This window comes from Pinus tabuliformis, chromosome 3_1, assembly GCF_031772625.1.
Source record: "Pinus tabuliformis cultivar Carrire ecotype Pingquan chromosome 3_1, CPIR1, whole genome shotgun sequence".
In the NCBI taxonomy this organism is placed as follows: domain Eukaryota; kingdom Viridiplantae; phylum Streptophyta; class Pinopsida; order Pinales; family Pinaceae; genus Pinus; species Pinus tabuliformis.
The window spans coordinates 244234567-244252204 of record NC_142301.1 but is presented as its reverse complement, the minus strand read 5'-3'; positions in this window follow the sequence as shown (position 1 = coordinate 244252204).

The following is a 17638-nucleotide window of genomic DNA, read 5'->3' as shown; positions in this document are numbered from 1 at the left end:
CTCGATGTTGTGTGTGTTGTGCACAAATAAGGAAGTTCTCTTAACCTAGACCTTATGTTATCTGGTAATTATTTTATAATCACGATTATGTTGATGTTTATATATGTATACATGTATGCATGTATGTCATTCTCTGACATGATGATGAATGTTTTATGCTAATGATTATATATGTATGTATGTATGTATCTATGTCACTGTCTCACAGGGTTCTCAGGGATCGTTCGTGTGGAGTAACGATTTCTTATGTAGGTGAATAGCATGAAGAGGTTCCTGATCTTATGAGGAATCAAGTGGGAAGAGTAGTCATGACAAATATATGAGGTCAGTATCATGTGGATATGAATTTATATTGTATGTTTGTATTATGCCTATGCTTATGTTATGGTCGGGTTATAATGAAGGATACATCAGCAAAATGAAAACAACATGGTTCTTGGTATGCTAAGACAAGCATGGATAAGACACTAAAAGCAGGGTTGCTTGGTAGAGTCAGTGTGGTTTTGTATGTGTGGTACAACTATTGTGCATATGTTGTACATGTTGCATTTGTGATGTTGTGTGCATGCGGTGTGGTCTATATTTAGTGTGTGTACTTGTTGTTTATGCAATGTTATGTATAGGGCGTTAGTACATATAATGTTGTATGAATGTTTCATATTTAGCGCTGGGTATAGATGGTGCTATGTACATGTTGGATGTATGGTTTTGTGTATATATTATACTGTGTGCATGATGGATATGCAGTTTTGTGTGCATATGGTGCTCTTCTTGTGTGGGATATGCGGTGTTGTGTACAAATGATGCTATGTACGTGTTGGATATGTAGTGCTATGTACATGTGATGTTGCATGCATGTTTTACATGTGGTGCTATGTACATATGGTGTGGTGTGCATGATTGTACAAGTGGAGTTGTGTGCATGTGGTGTTGTGTACATGTTGTACAAGTGGTGCTGTGTGCAGGTGGTGCTGTGTGCAGGTGGTGCTATGTACATGTGGCGCTGTGTACATGTGGTGTTGCGTACATGTTATGTGTGTGGTACTGCGTACATATGGTATTGTGTACACGTTGCATAGTGGTACGGTGTACATTTTGTTTAGGTGGTACCATGTACATGTGATGCTGTGCACACATTGTGCAGGTCGTGCTTGGTACATGTGGCATTGGCATACATGTGAGATTGAGTGCATGTCGTACATGTTATGCTGCAGGCATGCGGTACTATGTATGTGCATTGTGTAGTCACGATATTGCGAGATGTGTATTCATTGCGTTGTACTCTGTGTGGGTACATGTATTGTGTGGTGTTGTACATCGAGTATAGATGTATGAGTTGTGTTGTATATTGGGTGTATGTGTATGCATTTTGTGGTGTCTCACGTTGTGTGTGGATGTATGTCTTGTGATGTACATTGTGTATGTATACATGTTGTGTTGTGTCATACACCAGACGTAGGAGTATGTATTGTGTTGTGTTATCCACTGGGTGTGGATGCATGTATTGCATGGTGTTGTATGTTGTGTGTGGATTGTACGGGTGTGATGTACACTACGTGTGCACACAGTTAAGGAGAAGGTACTGAGTGTTGTCAGGTGCGGTAATCAATCCAGTGTGTGTACAGAAAGAACAAAGGTATAAGCTAAGTATTGATGAAAGGATAAGTATCAACAATTTATTTCAGTTTTATCATGCATGTGATTTATGATTATGGTATATGATGATTATATGTGATCCATGATTCTGGTTTATGATGGTTACATGTGATTTATGATGTTGATCTATGTGTTATCGGGAAATCTAGTGTCCACTCGGAGCTGCTAGTCCCACTAAGACTGGTAGCTATCTTAGAAACAAACAAACTAAAACCACTTTTGTTTTCCTTTATGAGAAGTAGATAAGAGGGGAATGAAGGACACCAACCTCAGTCTTGCGCTTGGTTCCTTGCTTGGTTCCTCTCCCTTCTGACAGATCCTTGCCGCTTCTCCTTCGTCTACCCAGTTTCAAAGAGCACCTGTGGAATCAAAGCAGCATAATACTATCGAAGAACAGAGATCTACAATCATAAACAATATAGGACTAGATATATATTGACCATACAAATGCATATATCATCAAAACATACAAGAATGTGGAGGAAAACTTGAATAACTTTATTAATATCAAGAATAGCAAAGAGGATTACAACCAATTGTTCTGACCCAGTGTCATCCTCCAGCATGAAAGCCCTTCTTTCACCTCATGAAAAGCTTAGATCACCCAACACTATGATGTTCCACCAAGAAACCAATAAAACTTCCTTACAAGATACAAAATTCCAGCCTCTGGATATCTGGGATGAGGGATCCATATATAGATGATTGCAGGGGGGTGAGTCAGCTTCTGGGATTTTGATTAGTGTCCTCTCTTTGATATTTTTTTATTCCACTTGGATATTGATGATCTCTTACTCATCCTTGGGTGAATTCAGAGAGGCAAGTGTCATAGGAGAAGTTTCTGGAAGATTCTATGATCATCCGCCTCACAAACTGTCTCTGCCATTTGTCCACTCTCGCCCATTGCACCCTACATAAGGGCTTTTCAGTATGCATCGCACCCTTTTCACTGGGCAGGTGGGATGCATCGCACCCTTAGCACTGACCAACATGTATGGTCTAGTTTTGACTAGTTCTGAGCAGTTTCCTGTGGAGGACTTCTGGGAGATGGTGTAATCAGCTGACCTTGTTCTTTTAGGGTATGGAACAACACTTTTAGGGACTTACGAGCCCTTGGTTTATGAACATGTTTGATTGGTGTTGCAGTGCCCAAAAATGTCTATAACAGCTGCCCCCTAAAGCATGAGGTCGTTAATCTTTTGATGTCAGGTGAAATGCTTTATCATGAGGATTCGAAGTTTTTTCGAGCTGGAAGGAGACCTGTAATAAGATACAATACAATACATTATCTTCATAATATTTTTCATGATCTATCTGAGGCGGGCATTCCCATGCTCAGCTTTATAAACTCATTTTCATGTACATAAGACAGACAACCGTCTGTGTGGCAGACTGATGATTCTGATAGAGTCATCATCCTTTGGTTTGGATGATCATCTATGCAGCAATAATGTACATTTGATGTTTTTATTTTCCTGAATATATCGCAGCCCGGATGGATGAAACTAGATCCGAGGTCTTCAAACTCATTCAATCTTCACTCGGAGTACAAGTCAATCCATGTGAAAGATGTTCTGGAGTCGAACATGGAAAGACATCGCCTGACTACCAACCAATGATGTAAGCTGTTAACGGGTGCGAGAGGAATCACCGATAATGATGATGACCCTCAAGGTAATACAGTACAATTCGCATGGTGAGAAAAGGGACTTGGCGTCAAACACCACGCAAAATATTTCGGTCGAAGGCCATTGATGTAAACTTGTCGCCGGAAGTGAGAAAGTTGCCATTGAGGCATGCAAGCTTCAAAGTACTAAAAGGGTTGTTCCTAAGTCGACTTCTTGGATAATGAGTTGATGTCGACAAGAAGTGACCCATCGTAGGAGGGCCTTAATGAATCCCACATCTACGACACGAAACAGAGTAAATGATTTTGGAGGTGAGAACGATCTGATGATACAGGGTTCAGGGTGGTGGTCATGAAAGAATGGAGCGTGAATGTATTGCAGCGGATGAGACACAGGTGAATTATTTGAGCGACTTCTCTTGAACATACCGACGACACTGACATGGATTGGTGACGTTAACCCCAGATATGGATGGTGTGGTGGACCAATGGTGATATGACCGGTGAACGGAACAACCCAACCCGACTCGGATGTGGAGTGAAAGTGTCATGTTCAAGAGCGACTTGCTACCAATAAAGTTTCTTCAAGTTTTCTTCCCAATTTTTCCCCAGTCATTACTGACCAGTACCTATTTGTCAAGCTTGAGGAGGATAACATATGCTTGTTCTATAATTTTCCCTTCGGTAAACCTGTCGCTATGTTTTAATGAGCCTAGCGACAGTGAAACTTGTTCTTGTCTGTATGGACAAGTTTGTCGCTATTTGGTTTTAACGAGTTTAACGACAAATATAACTCGGTCCTTTTCAATTTTAGAGAGTTTGAAAGGGACGTAAAGGAAACTCCAATAATCCTTTTTCGTCATATAATCCCTTAAGTCCGAAAAAGTATAAAATAATATGAAAGGGATGAATTTTCGGTAATTTTAACGAGCCAAACAAAACAAGTGCTCGATCTTTTTGTGTAATAATCCCTCAGGTCCAAAAAGATTAAAATCTAGAGGAGGGATAGCACTTCCGGTCGCTTTAACGAGCTGGAGAGGCCAATCGCTCGGAAATATTTTCATATTTTACGAGTCAGGTGAAAAGAGCTTAAAGGAGACTCGTTTTCGAGGAACGAGTGATAATTTCGGGTAGCAGTTGATTCGAGGTAAGGTTTGGAATTTTCCAATCACGACAGTGTCACAAGGATGGCTAACAGGATCACTCTTCGCAGCTGTTCCTCAAAAGGGGTAAACAATCAAACAGAGGTGAATGATCGGCTAAAACAGAGTGGAGGTGATGATGAGAACATGACCAGGGCTCAAAAGCTGATGATAATGCATTCACAATGGTTATTTATCGAAAATTGGTTCATTTTTTAATGAGCTTAAACTCTGGGGGAATGTTTGCTCATTGCTTATGTTTAATTTTTAACGAGCTTGAACTCCACATAAAAACTGCTCGTGATAATGGTCATAGATTTAATTTTACCACTAATCAATTTGTTCTTTCAAAGGTTGTACTGCCTGTTCAATTGCTTCATCAAACCGATTAGAAATGAACAATATATGTTTCAAAAATGAGTTAAAACACTAATATTTTACTCGAATTACGTAAAAAGTAATTTAAAAGTGGTTTTTACCCCTCATTTTACCATTTCATTTGAACTTTGGTTTGTTGGAGCTCTGGAGGTGCTTTTCCCCCTTTATTTTCACCAGCTAATTCTGGGAGATTCTGTGGACGATTCTCGGCACCGTCTGGACCAGGTAGGAGCTAAACCTGAGCTCTTCAGTTGCATTCCTTCCCTTTTGAATTCTGTGCATGTTTCCCTGTTTTTCTGAGCCTCTAGGGTTTTAAAAATTCGCCCTGGCTCCATCACACCCTTCCTATATCAAAAGGTGCGATGCATACTGGCTTGGCCATTGGCTAGTCAGTATGCATCTCACCCAATACACTGCTGGGGGTGCGATGGGCGCGAGAAGGGAAATTTTTGCGCTGTTTTCTCATGGAATTTTTGATTTTTTTTGCCAAATCAGGACCCTGACTCTTCTCTTGCTTGTTTTGCAGAGATTCATCGGAGAAAAATGGTTGTTACATGGCAAGAATGCGAGCATGAAGAAGAGGACATGCTTGCTTTACATTATCCGGTTACGATAACTGCACTGCGGAACTGTGGCCTGTTCAAGTTTTTCCGCATCTCTAGCATGAGGCAACAAATCAACTTGTTGCAATATCTTCTCTATGCATGGGATCCTACCAACCAAGTGTTTCAGATCAGAGGCAAATCTATCCCCTTGACTGTCGTGGACATCTATTTTTTGACCGGTTTATCGAGGCATGGTGCCCCTCTTTCATTATCAGGTTCCGCCCGCGGGGGTGAATCCATGAGAGATTATATTCACCGGTATTGCAGAGAGGGATCTCAACCGAGTAGGGATGGCAAGATCAACATCCGAGATTTCAACGACTGGTCCTTGAGGACCATTCTGTTCACTTTTGCTAGACTGGCTGGTAGTGCAACTCTTCACATGGCTAACAGGTACTATATGCAGTACGCCTTGGAATGCCTTGAACCAAAGGTGTTCAACTGGTGTGACACAGTACTTCTCGTGATGAAAGAACAACTGACCAAGGTAAAAAGTGGAAAATCCAAGAACTTTGGCTATGGTTCTATTTTGACTGCTTTTGCCTTGGAAAAGATCCCACTGATGCAGCCGCAGTAAATTTCACTTGGCTTACCTCCACTGACTGAGCCACGGATGCAGAGATGGGTCGACCTTATGGCCCGACATGCTGGTCAGTCCTAGGTTTCCTTTTCTGATACCTTCTTCGAGTGGTTCAACCGTTAGGAGATGGTTTTTCCGAGTATCCATATGCTGGTATGGATTTCCGGGGTGACTCGGATTTGGTGTTGTCGGCTGGTGAGCAGTGGGGTGCTATCGGTAAATTCTCTGACCATATCTCTGTTCATCGTTTCTTTTTTATAATGTTCCTGTGCTTTCTTCTATCAGGACTAATCAAAACTCATGTTCTCATGCAGATATTGGACTAGTTCGGCCAGTAGTACGTCTGAGAGTACTAGCTGCCGCTCCAGCAGGAGAGGCTGTGGGAAGGGCTATCCTTCGTGACCCTGATGTGGCCGAGACTCTTTTAGCATTACAGGATCAGATCAAAGGCCTCACTCTCGGTATTCTGGATGTGAGGACCGACGAGCTGCCTCTGAGGTTGCAGCGACATACTACTGGCTTGCCGAGTCAATGGACTAGGCTTTTACACATGATTGCACAGGCGACGACTTGTTATCACCAGCATCATTAGACTAGGGTGCCCCCTAGAATTTTGAGTTTTGGGTCATTTGAGCGATTTTGTCCTGGTTACAGAACATTATGTATGAACCATAAACAATTATATATATATTTTTGATTTTCAGAGCTTTATTTTGGTTGAGTTACGTGATCTTGACGCAAGTATTGATGAAATGCTTCTTTTATAAATGTTGCAAATGTCTATCTAACACATAATTTTCCAATGAGTTTGTTAATGTGTTTATGTTTCTAGAAATATGTTGATATTTGAGTAAAATCAAACTACCTTTCCAAAATCTTGACCCTTAGGAACATGCGATAGATAGCTGGATTTCGTACAGAGTAGATACCAGTGAGCTGTAGGATGACCAGTTGTGAGTCTAGCCTGACGACAAGTCGGCGTATGCCACGCGTAATGGCATCAGAGGGGAGCTCTATCAACGTGATATATTCAGCAATATTGTTCGTTGATCGACCAATACATACCCCTCTGAAACTTACTAACTCGCCGCTTGGATCGAAGATGGCCCAGGCCGCAGAAGATAGGTTCCACGAACTACAACTCGCTCCGTCGGCATATCCAGCAAATGATTCCAATAGGTCCGACATCTGAAACAACGTAAAAGCGGATCACTTAACCAAAACAATTACCCTTAGCGAAAACAAAAATGTAACAAAAGCATAGGGGTTACTATCTTGAGTCAAGCACAGTAACGCTTAAGGTACAACCCGTTGCGAGGTTGCGCCAGTGGAATCCCATCATAATCTACTAACACGTAGGATCCTTTTGATAATACACGTTTAACAATATAGGGGCCCACCCATAAGGACTTGAACTTACCTGCTCCCAATTTGTCAGATTCCTGGTCGTAAAGTAAGACCAGGTCACCTTTTGAGAAGACACGGGGTTTGACATTCTTGTCTAACTGTGCCTTGACTCATTTCTTATGGGCTTCATTAGCCAAAGCGACATCACGACGGGTTTCATCCAATTGGATTAGTTCCAAGAAACGAGCCTCCTCTTCTGAAGTTCCGGGGAGAAGGTCGACCGCGAGTTTGAGGGATGAGATTTCACACTGAACTGGTAAGATTACTTCCAGGCCATACACCAATTGAAAGGGTGTAAACCCGGTTGCATTTCTCACCGATGTCCGGTATGCCCACAAGGTTGAGTACAGGATCAGGTGCCAACTCCTTTTGTGGACTCCAATCATCCTTTGCAGCATCCGCTTCAGGACCTTGTTGATTGCCTCAACTTGTTCGTTGGCCTATGGATAATATGGAGTAGAGATGTCGTGGGAAAACCCTAATTTGGTAGCCAATTCAACCATCATGTGATTGTGAAAATGCGATCCATGATCTGTGACTATGGCCTGTGGAACGCCGAATCTGGAGACTACATGATTGAAAAAGAAGAGGGCAGTCGTTTCGCCGCTGTTGTTTAATGTAGGCATCGCCTCGGCCCATTTGGTAAAATAGTCTACTGCGACTATGATATACCCATGCCCCCCGGCCGAGGTGGGGTTACATGTCATGAAATCTATGCCCCATTTGGCAAATGGCCCAACAACAACTACTGGTTGCAGAGGTGCGGGTGGTATTCTGGTTTTTCGATCAAAGATTTGACATGCATGGCAACTTCTGACTGCGGTTATGCAATCTTTGAACATTGTTGGCCAGAAGTATCCTGCTCGTAAAATCTTTTGCGCCATAGCGTAACTAGATTGATGCCCCCCACACGCGCCTGAATGGAAATCATTCAGGACTCTTTCGGCCTCGTCATGGGTGAGGCACCTCCTCAGAACTGTATCGATACCACGACGGTAAAGTGTATCATCGACGATCATGTAGTCTTTTTCTTGGTATCGAATGCGTTGTTGTTCCAAGAGGGAGGTATTAGACCTATATGTTTGGGTTTGGAGATAGATTATTATGTCTCCATACCACAGATTGCTTGAAGATATCAGAAACAAAGATTCGTCCACGATTGCTTCTTCTGATGTTGCATCGTTGGACGATGATGGGAGATCGCATAGTAACTCCGCGAAAACCAGGGATTTCTTCGATTTGGATTTTATAAATTCCATATCAAACTCTTGTAGAATTGCTATCCATTTTGAATATTTGCCCCCCAGCAACTGTCGCGACAATATATAAGTCATGGGGTTGCAATCTGACAGAATGGTAGTTTTTCGAAAGAGGACATAGTGTCGAAATCTCTGTATCGCTTGAATAGTTGCGAGAGCTAGATTTTCAACGTAGGAATACTTTCTTTCTGTATCATTTAAGTTTCTACTCAAATAATATATAGGATGTTCAATTCCATTGTCTTCTTGAATTAAAACCATTGCGATGGTCGTATCCGCTGTAGCCAGATACAGGTTAAAGTCTTTTTGATAATCAGGAGCATACATTAATGATGCTTTTATTAGGGTTTCCTTTAAAGCATCAAATGAAGCTTGCGCGACTTGATCCTAGATGAAGGGTACTTCTTTTTTCAATAGACGAGTATAACCTTTAGCAAGTTCGGCGTAATTTGGAATGAACCTCCTCAGAAAGTTTGCTTTCCCTTGGAGTTTCTAAATCTGAAGCAAATTTGAAGGTGGAGGCAAATTAATGATTGCCTGAAACTTACATGGGTCGAGACGAATCCCGTCCTTTGAGACTACAAAGCCAAGTAAACGACCAGAACTGACACAGAACACACATTTGTGTGGATTGAGTCATATCTTGTAGTGTCGGCAACGTAGAAATATCACTCCCAAATGCTGCGGATGATCGGTCCGCTTTCGCGAATGAGCCGGAAGATCATCGAGATATGGTTGAACGATGTTTTTGATGTCATGGAAGGCATAATTCATCGCCTTATGAAATTTTTCCCCTGCGTTCTTTAAACCAAAGGGTAGCTTGCGATATGCAAATGTGCCCCACGGACAAATAAATGCAGTCTTTGACTGGTCCTGTGGGCAAATATTTATTTTATTATACCCAGAAAATCCACCCATAAATGAAAAGATTTCACATCTGGTGCCTTCATCAATTATCTGGTCAATGAAGGGTGTAGGGTAGTTGTCTTTCGAACAAGATTGATTTACATCCCTATAATCGACGCACACTCTAATCGTTCCTTGTTTTTTCATTACAGGAACAATATTCGATAACCAATCGGTTAGAGGAACCGGGTAAATAAAACCAGCATGGAGAAGTTTTTCAACTTCTGCCTTGATGGCAACGACTTTCTTGGGGTGCACTTGCCGTAGCCGTTGCCGTATCGGTTTGACATCTGGATACATCTTAATTTCGTGTTCAACTATGATCGAGTCAATGCCTGTCATTTCATCATATGACCAAGCAAAGACATATTTGAATTTGTGAAAAAGAGCGTTATATATTTCCAGTTCTGAAGGAGAACAAGATTTTCCGACATGAATATTCTCTACAACTTCTGTTTTGGTCAAGATATTTAAGGCGGTAGTCTCTTCGATATTGGACAAGTTTCACTCAGAATCCACTGTGTTTACGGTATTTGATAGAAAATAAAAAACTGAGGGATGATGAAGGTCACTAGGAGTATCTTCTTTGTAATCCAGAAGATGGGAACGATGGTGGTAATCTTCCCATGGTGCCTCGTCAATCATCATTGACTGAACAATTCCTTCATCTGTATAATGTACTTGCAACCAAGGATCTGAAGGGGTACCATATTCTTTAGACCTATCTATCCAAACGCTTGATGAGAGTTGATTTGGGTTTGCCTCCCATGCTGAAAACATTGATTGCTACAAGATTTCTATTGGGCTTGGAGGCAATACTTGCAGATGATCCATGCTAATATCATTTTCAGAGATCTTTTGAATAGAAGATATGATATTGCAGGTTCCCACCATTGCCACTTCCGCCAGATTGATTGGAGGCGGTAGGGCAAAAGTCCCCATTAATATAGGGTCTTTTAGTTGGCCTACTTCGATATTTTGAAGTGAATGAGGGCTTCCGTGGATCATTAGAATGCTTTCCGTAACTTGTGAACAGTAGGGGAGGAATGTCTATTGGTCGAAAATTGTAATTCCTCCTTGAAAGGGAAATGCAATCTTCCTGAAATTGGTCGACACAACGGCTGCCATAGCATATATCCAAGGCCTTCCCAGTAGGATGTTGTAATCGAGATTTCCGTCAATTACTTCAACATCTATTTCTATTGTTTTGCCCCCCAGTTCGACTTGCAAGTTACTTAAAATCCCGTATGGGGTGTATGTTCATCCATCGAATGCATTTAATGTTGTTGAAGATCGCGACAAGGGTGGAGATCCTAAAGTTTTCCAACAACTCATCGACATAATACATGTAGATGCCCCCTCGTCAATAATTGTTTGATGAACATATTTGTTGAGGGCTTTCACTTGAATGATGAAAGCTAGTTGAGTTGGTAACTGAGGGTCATATCCTTTGTGATTAAAGGACACAAGATTGGAATCCGTTGGGTCAATCCCACCTATCACTGATAATAAAGCCTGCTTTTGAGAGAGGCAATTTTGCAGTACCTCAAGTGTCAACATTGTTAGTGTCGGTCTTGAGCCCTCCATCAGTGATCAATAGCTCTTTGCATATGCATAAGTAGGTGTCTCATCAGTGTCAGTTTTGCATCCCGCTAGGCATGCCATAACACTGAATGGAGGAACTGGTCTTTGTTCTCTTCTTGGCTTTGCTGGATCAGGTCATACTTCAATGTAATTGAGTCATACTTGTTTTTATTTTTGCCTTGAGGTCCTAGGTCTTAGGTCTAGGGTTTTGAGTTAAAATCACTACAAAGTCATGAGTTCAAGGTCAGTGAGTGTCCAGCAAGCCAGAAGGAGGACATATGTTTCATTATTATTTTCATCAGCTACAGCTCATTTTATGCCTTGGATTTAAAAACCCTGTTTTTAAGTCCAAGGTCATGTCAAATTTGTAAAAATAAAGAAATTTTCAAAAGTTTGCAAAAGTGCCGGCAACAGCCCTGGTTCCTTCGCCACAGTCCATCAGATGGTCAACCTGCAAAAAGAACGGAGTCAAACGCATCAAAAGGCTCATTTCAGGACAAAAAGACTCTAAAACAGTGTTAAAGAGAAATGCAAAAGTCAAGACATTATAAAGTGGGTTTTTGAGTTAAATTTTTTTTAAATATGAGCTTATAAAGGTAAATTCCCTCCTTGGAGGTCATCATAATGCATTTAAAGGCAAGAGAATACGAGTAAGAGAGATTGAAAGGCGATTTTAGCAAATTTGCAGCAGTTTCAGTCTTTTGGAGGGTGCGCGACCACTCCACAGGGGTGCGCGACCACCTGGGTGGGGCGCGACCACTCCAGCGCTCATTTCCTTTGCAAAAATACACGTGCGCGACCACTCCAAGGGTGCGCGACCACTCCATCGAGGGGCGCGACCACTCGTCCTGTGTTAACCAAAACTCACCCAAACTTCGCCAATTCTTCGAATTTGCTCGTGGATCTTTCAAGTAAAATGGCGACACATGGCTACCTCTGTAGTTTGTTTTGAGTGTCACTGTAAGAGTAGTACCTCTTCGACTTGAATTTGAAGAGCATATGATTTTGCGTTTGGTGAACTTTGTAAAAAGTCTATCATGGAGATTTTGGAAGGGAAGCACGCAGGAACAAAATTCAGATATGTGGATATTAAAATATGGTATAGGGCAGGTCAACAATTCTTCTACAGATGTTCGGAATTTTGAATTTGTTAAGAATCCACATTCAAGTCAGCTGCATTTCCTAAAAGTTATGGAGAGTTATAAAAGTGAGCCATCATCAAGGAGAGGCCGAGAATCATCAAAGAGATACCAAAGCAGATGGCAGGAATCTTTACTCAGGGCTCCGCTAATTTATTGTTTGTAGGTGTGTCCGGATAAGCTTGACGTGGAGGGAGATCTTGATAGCAGAATGTTTAATAAAGTGAAACAACATGGCGATGCATAGAAGATTGTCCTTGATGCATGCTTACCTTTTATGGATTTACTAGACGACAGTCGATGCATTCCCTATAGCATCCATGAGGTGTACCAGTTACTGGGAGTAGCAATTTCCTATCCGCTAGCGGTACAGAGACTCTCCTTAGCTTTGGATATGATTGGCAAGGATGTCTTTAGGGAACACTTGTTGTCGGTATCTGATTGTATGATTTATACCGGCAATATATTTGGTTATAATCCAGCTGATTATCGAGACTTTTACCGTTGTATGAATTTTTCTGTACCATTCACAGAGAGCACCTTGAAAACGCCCATTAAATGCTTTGAGAGAGCAGCTGAAAAAGGTGTGAAGGATGTCCTTTCTGGTGCAGTCGCATCATGTTCTTGGGGTAGACGTGCTCCTGTGGGAACAGGTTCAGATTTTGAAATTTTATGGGGTGATACAGAGGAGGAGCATAGCAAGGTGAATGTCTTGGTAGCCACCGATGTTGTTAAAGAAGACATTGATGTGCGAAATTGTAGCTGTGTCATTCGTTTTGAAAGGAGCTTTATTCAATCTCGTGGGCGAGTCAAAACAAATCAAATTTTATCCTTCTTCTTGAGAGAGGTTCAGTGGGCCAAAACCATTAGTGGACAAAGCTCAGATCTATGCCAACAGATGACGAGGAAATTCCCCATGAGGTTCAGCGTGGAATTGTGGCATGCAGTGCAGAAGTTGAAGGAAGAAAACCCCTCAGACAAAAGTGCAGCTGATCACTGTTAGAAGGAAACGTAAACAATGAGACTGTGACTACCTCCAGCACAAAACCCAAAAATAAAAATGGGTGGTTTCTACCTCCAGGTCTAGTTGAAGAAGCGAGGAAACATTTGAAGATTAGTAGGAAGCAGTTCAAACGATGCTGGGAGATTCTTCTATATTTGAATTTGAACCGCTCTGATTCATAATGTGAGGATAAATATCATATCTCTCTCATGGAACAGATAACGCCAGAACTCTTTGATAAATCAAGCGAGAAGAGTGCCAAGGGTAAACGTGTGATGCGACCGCTATTCAAACGGTGCCAGAACAACAGAATAGGATTCGATTCCTATTTCCCCAGATTTTAATTAATGTTGCAAGCTGGATTTGCGCTCTATGTGTCAGTCATTAGAGGATTTTAGGGAAAGGCTGTTCTATGTTTAGCATAGAAAACGCCCATTTCTAATTTTGTAATTGTAACAGCACAGAGATTTGGGGCGTAGTTATGAAACCCAGAATGTGCAAAGTGACATATCGACTGCTCATGTTTATTTTCAGTAATTGGGAGTGACACCTGTAATGCCACTAATGCCATCGCTTCATTAGTTTTCAACAGTTCGAGTAGAAGAAGGAGCGCATTTTTATTTTCAGAAGGAGCTGATTGTTTCTGTTAGTTTATTTATTAATAATTCCTGGTCTTGGGGTCGGTTGTTTTTCCCTAGCTGTGTTTATTTGATATATTAAAAACTTCATTTGTAAGTAAAAGAGAATAGTCAGAGGGGAGAGTTTTCTGAGTGCTGAGCGCTGGAACAGAGCTTTCATTGTACAGTTTTTGGCAGAGAATTTAATGGAATTTCACAGCTCTGTTTGCTGAGATTCATGTGGTATGTTGATTTAGCATAAGTTTTCCCTTTGTCTCATATGTAAACTGTTATGTTTCATTCACCTCATGATCATATCTAATTGAGCAAATGAAGTGTTTAGGTAGGAATTCATAGTATTGTATGCTCCTCCTATAAATTTGCTCATATTCAATGTTTTCTTCTGTTTAAGGAGGATTCAAAGTATTATTTGCCCTCCTTAGCTCCTCACCAGTCTTGCCATCCCATTTAAAATCTAGATTTGGTGTTAAATTGCTTGCCTACCTTGCCTCAGTTGATAATCTGTGTAGTCATTATATTTCTCTGTTCAAAGCTGTGATTTTGCCCATGCAGCCCAGAAAAGCCCCGTCATTTAATTAAAAACCCCAAACAAACCTTCCTTATCAATTTACTAGCCTAAGATCTTTATTCCTAATTGGGTCAGCTCATCCTATTGAAAGATCTACCGAATCTGACCCGAGAGAGCCTTCTCATACCTCGTAGGGCTAGCTACGAGGTGAAATGGTTTGATGTTGCCTTGAAGGTTTACCTTCCTCAGCCTAGGGTGAAATCTCAAGCGCTAACATAGTGGCGACCATACTGGGGAGAACAAACTTATTTGTGGGTTGATGTGTTTGTTTCATAAGTCTTAGACGGAGCCTGAAGATACGCCAGGTAGCCTTCGAAAACGCTCTTGTTTTACATCAGCGTTAGTAGATAAACGCTGCTTCAGTCAATCTCCGTGAGCTTGTGAATACAACACTTCATTTGCATTTTACCCTAGTACATGTATCAAGTTCAGATCTGATTGTTGATGGTGAACAACGATCAGACATTTGAAAGGCTGAAATCATTCACTGGCGACTCCTTTCACTGAAGAATCCAGCAACCTGTGCTTCATGGTGACTTCACTGCAGAGAGATCAGTAGCTTTGAGATTTCTCAAGATGGATCAGATTGCAAGAAGATATGCTCCCATGAGCCGAGATCACATTCCAGGTTTTCCGAATAAGATTCCCAAGGTAGATTGGTCAAGGAATTTGCCTACATTTAGTGATGATGGTAAGAAGGATGCTGCTTTACATCTAGTCAGATTTCACATGCATATTCGCAAATTCAAGATCGATTTTCCTGAAGATTGCTTGATGAAGATATTCTTGGCCACTCTGGAAGGTGAAGCCCAATCATGGTATGAAAGTTTGCCGCCTGCTTGTATTTATTGTTTAAAGGATTTTCATGCTATGTTCATTGAAAGATATATGGACTCTTATCCATCATTACATTTAGTTCATGACTGTTGCAAGCATGCTTATAGTTTTATTGAAAGCCTTGAGAAGTTTTATGAAGATGATAATTTTATGGATGTTGAGATCATGGAGGCTTTGTATGAGAATCCATTTCAGCAACATGAAGAGAACTTAGAGGATTCCCATAGAGACGATCATGAAAATTTGCAGCAGGACCAAAATCTTAGTATGGTGGAAAACGAAAAAATTTCGCCTCTTGACAATCAACAGAAATTGCATGAAATGGATCAACAGTATGAGGAAGATCTGTATACTCCTTCACTTGAAATCAATGAAGACAATCACTGTTTGAGCAGAAGAAAACAAAAGGCATTATCTCCTTTGTCCGAAGAGGAGATAGATCAGCTCTTGAGAGGTCTTGCTCCAGCTCAAGTTAACGCAGATTTGCAGTGCACACATGGTCAAGAAGATGATGGTGGACCTTCTTCCTCTTCTGAAAAGGATGATAGTCTTGTAAGCAGCTTTATAGATCCGCAGGTTGACATTTGTTATATGGCTGAAGATGGTGAAAGAGAAGAGCTCATTTCAGACCTGCCCACAGAAGAAGACAGCATGCAAAGCCTGCATGAGGAGGTAATTCAGTCAGTTCATGAAAATCAAGATGAGATCTTCATTCAAGTAAGTGAAACGGTTCCTTTGGATGAATTTATGGTAAATGATAGAACTGTCATTTTTGCACCTCAAGAATCAGCTGAAGTTTCTTTCCTTATGATTGAAGAATGTAATGAGAATCTGGCTGTCATATCATATGAAGATCACCTACCATATTGTCTGACCACCGAAGATCATAGCATACAGGATTACCTTTCAGATTCTTCATATGTTTCATGTGCTGAAATGTTTTTCCAAGAAGAGATCTGCTCATCTACTTGCTCAGAATTTTTTGAAGCCCATGAGCATACTTTTATCAAAGCACATGATGAAGGAAGATCAGAGTTTGAAGCAAAGGACACCTTGATCTTTCAGCAGGAGGTGGCAGTGGCAAATCTTCATGTTTTTCACGATCCTCTAGCAAGTTTGTTGCAGCCAGCAGTGATAGTGTTTATTGCAGTGTTCAGTGATGAAGGAGATCATGGTCAGCTATGTCTTTGGATGCCCAGTTACCACTATCTATTGTTGATCATGAGATCTAATCAGGAGAATCAATCAAGAAGGCATCTGCTTGATTGGTTGCATTGGCATTTTGATATAGTTTGATGTATATAGTCTTGTAAGAAATACCGGTGGTTGTCATCATGATTTCACATCTTGATGGACTGTTGCCCTTCTCTTGTTTTAGTTAAGTTAGTCATGAGTCATTTGTGTTTGGTCTATTGAGTGAGTTTTTTCAAGTTATTTCAGTTTGCTATCGAGTTTGTTTGAGTCATAGTCCTTTGAAAGTTTTCAGTTTATAATCCAAATCAAATAATGTTTGTTCGAGTATGGTTATATTTGTACTAGTTGACTCCATTGCCCAATGAATAAAGCACTGGTCTGCTCTCCCAAGAGGTCTGAGGTTCTTGGCACCTCCAAGGAGCTGCCATCCCCATTGGAGCCAATGTTAGTGTCGGTCTTGAGCCCTCCATCAGTGATCAATAGCTCTTTGCATATGCATAAGTAGGTGTCTCATCAGTGTCAGTTTTGCATCCCGCTAGGCATGCCATAACACTGAATGGAGGAACTGGTCTTTGTTCTCTTCTTGGCTTTGCTGGATCAGGTCATACTTCAATGTAATTGAGTCATACTTGTTTTTATTTTTGCCTTGAGGTCCTAGGTCTTAGGTCTAGGGTTTTGAGTTAAAATCACTACAAAGTCATGAGTTCAAGGTCAGTGAGTGTCCAGCAAGCCAGAAGGAGGTATGTACATATGTTTCATTATTATTTTCATCAGCTACAGCTCATTTTATGCCTTGGATTTAAAAACCCTGTTTTTAAGTCCAAGGTCATGTCAAATTTGTAAAAATAAAGAAATTTTCAAAAGTTTGCAAAAGTGCCGGCAACAGCCCTGGTTCCTTCGCCACAGTCCATCAGATGGTCAACCTGCAAAAAGAACGGAGTCAAACGCATCAAAAGGCTCATTTCAGGACAAAAAGACTCTAAAACAGTGTTAAAGAGAAATGCAAAAGTCAAGACATTATAAAGTGGGTTTTTGAGTTAATTTTTTTTTTAAATATGAGCTTATAAAGGTAAATTCCCTCCTTGGAGGTCATCATAATGCATTTAAAGGCAAGA